We start from the raw sequence: 7769 nt of genomic DNA on the forward strand, positions 1-7769 counted from the left end.
GGACACCAGAAACAGACTGCACATATGACACATGTGGGGAATCGAACCCTGGTCTTCAGCGTGACGAGCGGTTGTTTAAACCATTAGGTTGCCCCACTGCCCCGTTCTGTATATGCTACTATAGGAATCGTTGAATACTGAGGACAGATTACTGTTACAACAGAATATGTACTTTCAAGGAATGAAATTTGCAATATTTGCAATTCATTTAAACACTTCGAGGGCAGAACTAGTGCAGCTGATTTTAATCTAAACTTTATACTTTCATTTTGCCGATTATAATGCGATGAGTATTTTCAGTAAAATTTTAAAATAGAAAGCACCTGCCATCTCAATGCAACACTCTTTGTACATCATGGATCAATTATGGCGAGCGATCTCATCTATTGAGGAATAAGATATATTGTACACAATGGAATATTTCCTCTCTGTCAGCGTCCTTCCAAAGCCATTGATCCGTACGACACTGCTGATGATATCCTACTACCTGTAAAGACTGTCGATTTTCGCTTTAATAGGACTTTCCCGGAAAACTATTTATAGCTTATGACTCAACGTAATAATCGTGACTACCAAGCATGACAACTGGCGGTTTGATGTGTGTTGCATTGAGAGAGATAGGACAATACACAGTGAGATTCAAATACACACACGTGTGTTTGTTAATGTAACCTCTCCAATGTTTCCAATTGAGTGCTTTCTCTGACCATTTACTCATAATTCGATCCACATATATTTCTTAACTCCCATTTTGGTTAAAAATCCTAGCGTTGATTTGATAGCAAATTAGCAAATCTACAGTAGACATGACACAACTTCGACGAGAGCTTAATATCAATGACGAATACAGTTGGTTTTATGAACTCTGGAATGACCATGGCAACCCAAACGGAAATAAACTTCAAACATACCGCCTAACCAAGAAAGATTTGAAGCATGACGCTTATGTTTTGAGTAGACCCATTCCCCGATCTTCAAGAAAGATGTTCGCACTTCTTCGTTGTGACAGCCTGCAATTAAACATTGAAAAACTCAGGTACAGTCGACCCGCAATACCTCTCAACGCTAGGGTGTGTCCCTTCTGCTCGGATAAAATAGAAAATGAAATCCATTTTCTTGTAGACTGTGATATGTGCAACGACCTGCGATACGACCTGTTCCAAACAATGCAACAATCTGATGTATATCCATCCTTCAATAACTCCTCCTGAGTTACTAAATTTACACATCTATTAAACACACCAGACATAGTTAATCACCTCAAGTGATACAGTTACAAATATGTATAAGCGGCTTCAATCATTATCTTAAATATTATACACTACTTGTATCTTAAGTTCTACCCTTTCATTCATTAACACTAGATGAATGCATCACGTGGTGTATGAATGTTATGCATTGTTACAGCTGTACGAATGTACGTAACTGTATTGTATTTCATTGTATTGTGTTCAATGGTATTGTGTGCAGGGTATCTGTATTTATGTGGGTATACAATGTATGATTATAATACATGTATATTTTGTGTATGTGTATGTATGTATGTATGTGTGTATGTGTATGCATGCATGCGTGTATTATGTGTGTATGTCTGTCTGTGTGTGTGTGTGTATGTATGTGTGTATGCGTGCATTATGTATGTATGTATGTATGCGTGTATTATGTGCGGTTGTATGGATGCTTTCTGTATGTGTTTGTATGTATGTTTGTTGCATATATGTTATGTATGTATGCATACCTGTGCGTGTTAACTTCAAATGCATACGGTTATATGTGTGTACATACTGTAGGTTTACAATGTTTTCGTTGGTTTAAATAGTCTCTCATAACCAAACGGGTGGTTTTGTACTTTCAAACTCCTCAAAATCTTGCATTAAATGACAATGTACAGAAGGTGTGACTCAAATAAACATTATCTCTCCCTCTTTGAGATCTTGAATCAATCTTAAACTTTATATTTAGGATAAAACCATTGAAGATGTTAATTCCACCATTATTGTTTAGCAGTAGTTGTTTTTATTTACCAAACTAACAAACCAGATATACAGTCGTCATGATCACTTACTAACTATTCAGTAAATTTATGTTAGTGATTAATGTAACTGGTTAATCTTTAAAATAATGTTTTGAATCGAAGTTACCTATAAAGTGTATGAAAGACAAATTTCAAAGTCATTACAGGAGACAATATATTTTCATCATTATAATTGTACTTGTAGTGTATCATAGAGATTTAAGTCGTTTATGAAATACAACAATGTGTGAGTCAAATATTTCTATAGGGCCACAAGTGGGTCATGAAAGGACCCGACCATGTCTGTTGCATGGGTGAATAGATGCTTGCAGCACTCGCGCCACTATATATGAACTATGTTAATCTGTCAGATCCTTCAACAGTATAGCAGTTGAAACGACAGCTGTACTAATAGAAAAAACGATGTATTGGCTGGGACATGAGCGAGCAAGACAAAATATACAACTACAATTGAGACACAGAGGTTGGCCATAAATCAAGAAATTACCAACAATTTGCAGCTCTTTCATTATTATAACAAATCATCTGATTGTTTTAATCGCAGTTAATATTGCATTTTAATGCTTGTCAATCTAGTGCATTTCATCTGTTAACAGGGAAGAACTGCATGTCAACTTCTTTCATTATGAGGAATATAATGTTTCGGATTATAAATATTATTACTGCTTCGTCAGGTCAATGGAGTGAGTGAGTGAGTGAGGCAATGTTGCAGCCATATCGTGACGAGAACAGTTGATATCAATATTCAAATCAATAAATGTGTGCAACGTAAAAAACTGTCATCACAGGACAGTAAGACTACTAAAATACCACAGCTCCTAATTTAAAACTAGTATGCTATCATAAAAATATATCGGGAGAGACAACAATACAATACAATATAGATATAGATATAGATATAGATATAGATCACCAGCAACTGAAGGTTGATCACCATACTAAGGACCACGGGGACTTACAGGACCTTGCTACCTACATGGCCCCTAGTTAGATTTACATCATCCCTTTAGCAGCCGGCAATTGTAGTCAAAATGTAGCCATAATTAAACTCACAAACAATCTAGGCTTAAAATCCTGGTGAGTTGGAAATTTACTTTACAGAGTTTGGGGACTTACGTACCCTCTCTCAGGAAGACAATAAGTTTACAGTACTTTAACCCCCTTGAAGGTACAGCCACTAACAGTTTGAGTTGTTAATTTAAACTTCCAATCTTGAAATATTTATCTATTTACTGAATCTAATTCCTTTAAAATGCAATAATTTAATGAAAACTTATATTATTAAAAAGTGAGTGAGTGAGTTTAGTTTGATACCGCACTCAGCAATATTCCAGCTTTATGGCGGCGGTCTGTAAATAATCGAGTCTGGACCAGAAAATTCAGTGATTAACAGCATGAGCATCGATCTGAGCAATTGGGAACCGATGACATGTGTCAACCAAGTCAGCGAGCCTGACCACCCCGATCCCGTTAGTCGCCTCTTACGACAAGCATAGTCGCCTTTTGTGGCAAGCATGGGTTGCTGAAGACCTATTCTACCCCGGATCTTCACCGGTCATATTATTAAAAGATCCGTCATAGTTTGTGATGTGAAAATGTTATCCCTTGTGATGGAATATTCAACACAGTCAAACAAGACATGCTTGACCGCGATTCTTTCATCACAAAGGATGCAAAACGGAGGATCTTCGCCTTTTAACAGATCACGAGTATACCTTGTATGGCCAATACGACATCGTCGCATGATGACCTGGACTGACAACCCAAGTAGGTGTAACCAATATTGGGTTATATTTCATATTAATTTATTTACCACCTACATGGGTGTCCCACTGCTTCTGCATCAGATCACAGTTGTTAGCTCTAATGCTAGTATTGAAACAGAGTATGGAATAAGAAGTGGTGTCACAGATTTACTGAGTGCTGCCTTGGCAGCAAGTTCAGCCATTGCATTCCCAGAAATGCCGAAGTGGCTGGGTTACAAAAAATGACGATGTCGCATTGGCCAGTAGCAAGCTCATTATACAATTCAATAATTTCCAATAAAAGTGGATGTTTACAAGAAAGATTTTTAATAGCCTGAAGAAACGAAAGAGAATAGAAAAAGATGATGCATTGTTTATATTTACGGTGTTTATTAATATATTTAAGAGTTGTTAATATGGCGTTAGCTTCTGCTGTGAAAATAGAGGTTATTGGGCAATCGAGAGGATAATGTTTTGGACAATGACAGTGGCACAAAGCAACTGCGCTTAGGTCAATGGAAGATAGGGTGATTTTTGTAGGGAACCCAGGAGTAAACGAGAACTCCTAATGTACAGTCAAATTCCGATGAGTCGAATCTCTGGGGACCAGGTAATAAATTCGACTTATCGATGTATGCGAGACATAGGTCTGTCTATGAGGGTAGAAAAAAAGATGATCCAGTCCTAATTCCTCCGCCTAAGCATTTGTTTATCTAATGATTTCCCTATCACTAATAGGGGCACCTTATCAGTTCCAGTCTGATTAGCACAGACAGTGATTGCCGTAATTGGACAAAAGGAAGGCTAAGTAATTCACACTGATTATCATGTTACCGATAATGAAGACGTTGACATCCAAAAATTTCCCTGTTAGACTTGTCAGTTTTGGAGTGTTCTGTGGTATCTACAAGTGTATGCTCATGATTGCTTTGAAGTTAGTAACAAAGCGAACCATTTTTGTACTCAAAATGGTTTATGCAATCATAAAAATCAAATAAATGTAACCATTATATGTTGCGTAAATGAGTGAGTGGATAATGCCATATTACCCCACATGTGGGGAATCGAACCCTGCATGACGAGTGGACGCTTTAACCATTAGGCTACCCCACGGCACAGTATTAGGCATTCCAAATACTAAATGCATAGATTACGATGCAGATTATTGTTCAACAGAATATTTACTTCAAGAACGGAAGTAGTGCAGCTAAATTCAGCAAAAACTCCATTTTCCCGTCATAATGCGATGAATATCTTCTGTAAAATTTATAACTTGAAAGGGTCTGCCATCTCGATGCTGCACCATTGTTATTTGAATCATAGACAATAGCGGCTTGCTACCTGAGGAATGATAAATATTGTTAATATAAATAATTTAACATTTGTGCTCTCTTACCTTCCTTCCAACAGCAGTAATGGGCAGAACACTGTAGATGATACACAAGTGCGTAAAAAGACTGACGACTTTCGCTTTAAGAGGAGTTTCCCGGAAAACTATTCATAGCTTGTGATACATTTCCTCGTTGGGCTCAAGTCGTTGGTATTGAAAGCCATACTTGACGACAATACAATATCAACTGAAACGGTGAACACCTGCGAGCTATTGCGACACACATGCAAATATGAGATCTATTACATTTATCTCTTTCGGTTATTACAACTGTATGACAGTTGAAACAGCATAACAAGCACCACACAAAATGGCTGTTTTACCCAAATTTACTCACGTCAGAAAGGATACGTTTCATCCGGCGTCCATATGAACAACGTATGAAATCTACGTATCATCTGGCTGTCAGATTTACACACGTTTAAAGGGGTATTGAAATATTTGAACACTCGAATCTGTATTTATATGGGTTTTACAGGTGTGCAATTCTGGCCATTGTTCTCATGTGTTTTCTAGCATGTGTCATAAACATAAATTTTGTGAATGAAGGCCATGGATCTCAGTACCCTTGAAATCTCGCATGACCAGGGTTAGGTTTGTCATATATTTAATACACGCGTAAATAATTGGTAATGGGTAAATAAAGTGTTATAAGATTGACACTACTTTAACATATATTTCAATGGTTCTGTAATATAACTGTCACATTGGGTTCGTTGATAGCGACCACGCGTACGCCATAATGTACTGAGGTTATGAGAAACACATGGCGAAGTGATACCCATGACTGAGCACCACTATTACGTGCATGCCTTTCTTGACAAACACCTGATGTCTGTTTAAAAGGTTCAAATATCGGGTCTGTTGGTCAGTGCGATATTTTAGGGAGCGTGTTTGTCTGTACGTGTGCGTGCATGTGTGTGTGTGTGAGAGAGAGAGAGGTGTGGGTCGATTAGTAGCGCTAAGGACACACTGTGCGCAAGATTAACAGTCATATGACATTCACTGGTACACATTTTCTGCTGGACTAACAGAAGCAACTTTGAACAAACTCACTGGACGGTGAGACCATGCGTGTCACGTTAGCTTCGTTGTGGGGCAAGACTGAAGGCCTGAGAACCCTCAGGAGTTACACTTGCTCATCAAGTTTGTTTGCTTCGAAACATGAAGAATATCTCTCTAAATTAATCATTACCATTTCATTGAATGCATTTTGAGAATTGTTTGTTCTCGATAAGACGTTGTGGGCAATGTCTAGGCATGGTTTTCAATCAACTGATGACAAATAGTAGACAAGTGAAGAAACCACAGGTTCGACATATCAATACAAATATTGAGAAATGTGAGAGTGGGTTACGAGTCACATCGGCAGTATTTCAGCCATATCGTGACTAAAACAAGTTACACATTTACAACACGCAAAGTTTAATTCTAAAATCCTGTCAAGGAGAGACAGTAAAACTACTAAGTTATCACAGATATAGCTGTAAAACAAGTATGTAAATCTTAAACTTTTTAAAGAGAAGCAAAATACGTTGAAATAAGTACGTCATTGCGGTGCTTTGTACCTTGTCAGTATGACGTATGTCACGGTAACGTTGTATCCGAACTGGAATGATATCTCAAATGTTAAAAGTACGGATTTGATACGTCATATATTGTAAATGATCAACTCTCCTCTGAAATGTAACGACACTTCGGTGTACAATCCATCACTACTTGGGTACTAGTGATGTACTCATGAGCACTTAATACTTGTCTGCATAGATTAGACAGGGTGAGAACATCCGTACAAGGAACTCCCTGCTGGTTCCACGGTCGTCTCTGGAAGGACGCAGAATGTACGTCCCAATTGACAGGTTGTAGCGGAACATACGCTGGAGTTCAACTAAGCGTCGTGGCTTTCCCTCAATGTCTCGTATACGTGTGCGATCATTCCCCTGCAATAAAGCGACGTTTGTGACGATGAAATACATTTTAACGCATGTGCTGCACGAACAAGTCCCTAAATACAAACAGTTAATGTAGTTTTCAAGTCAAAAATAAACTGATCAGATTAATAACTTTCACTCTGAAAAACAAGAAGGCAATGATCAGTTACTGAAGCATTAACAAAACGTTGCCTCACTTACGGTTAATACGTCACAGCCGATGTTGCTGAAGTTGTCGTGCCGGGGTTCATCCTGTATGACTTGAACCACTACAGGGACAGTTTCTTCCGGTGTGAGATCGGACAGTATATAACGTTCAGGGTCAGAGAAACAGTTACCCACCTAGATTATCTAACCATTATTTCAACATCACATATAGCCAGCGGATAAGTGATCAAATTTATTGCACTTTGTGTTACAAGCATGAAACTTGGCATGATTGTAGCTTATACCATTCTAACTGAATAAAGATCGAGGAGGCCTCGCAGATTTTTTTATATTTTCCATAATTTTGGGGAAAAAGTGAAAAAATATAATTGTTTATACTATTTTCGTTATAACCTTTTACAAAATTCTCCAATTCTCATAAGACATATATCAAATTGTCGGAAATCCATAGCTGGTCATTTTCCATCTATACATGTCTTTTTATCTTTAACGGTTAGGTC

General features: G+C 37.8%; 1 long non-coding RNA gene across 1 annotated transcript; it reads right to left on the reverse strand.

Annotated features, from left to right (window-relative positions):
* Positions 1 to 953: 953 nt before the first annotated feature.
* On the reverse strand, positions 954 to 5326 carry LOC124274702. Its single transcript, XR_006898002.1, has 2 exons — positions 5177 to 5326; positions 954 to 1010 (listed from the first exon to the last, which is right to left on the reverse strand). It is a non-coding gene; the product is annotated as an uncharacterized LOC124274702 (long non-coding RNA).
* Between the last annotated feature and the right edge of the window lie 2443 nt (positions 5327 to 7769).

Source organism: Haliotis rubra, unplaced genomic scaffold (assembly GCF_003918875.1).
Source record: "Haliotis rubra isolate DU_JTF1 unplaced genomic scaffold, ASM391887v1 Scf1933, whole genome shotgun sequence".
Taxonomy (NCBI): Eukaryota; Metazoa; Mollusca; class Gastropoda; order Lepetellida; family Haliotidae; genus Haliotis; species Haliotis rubra.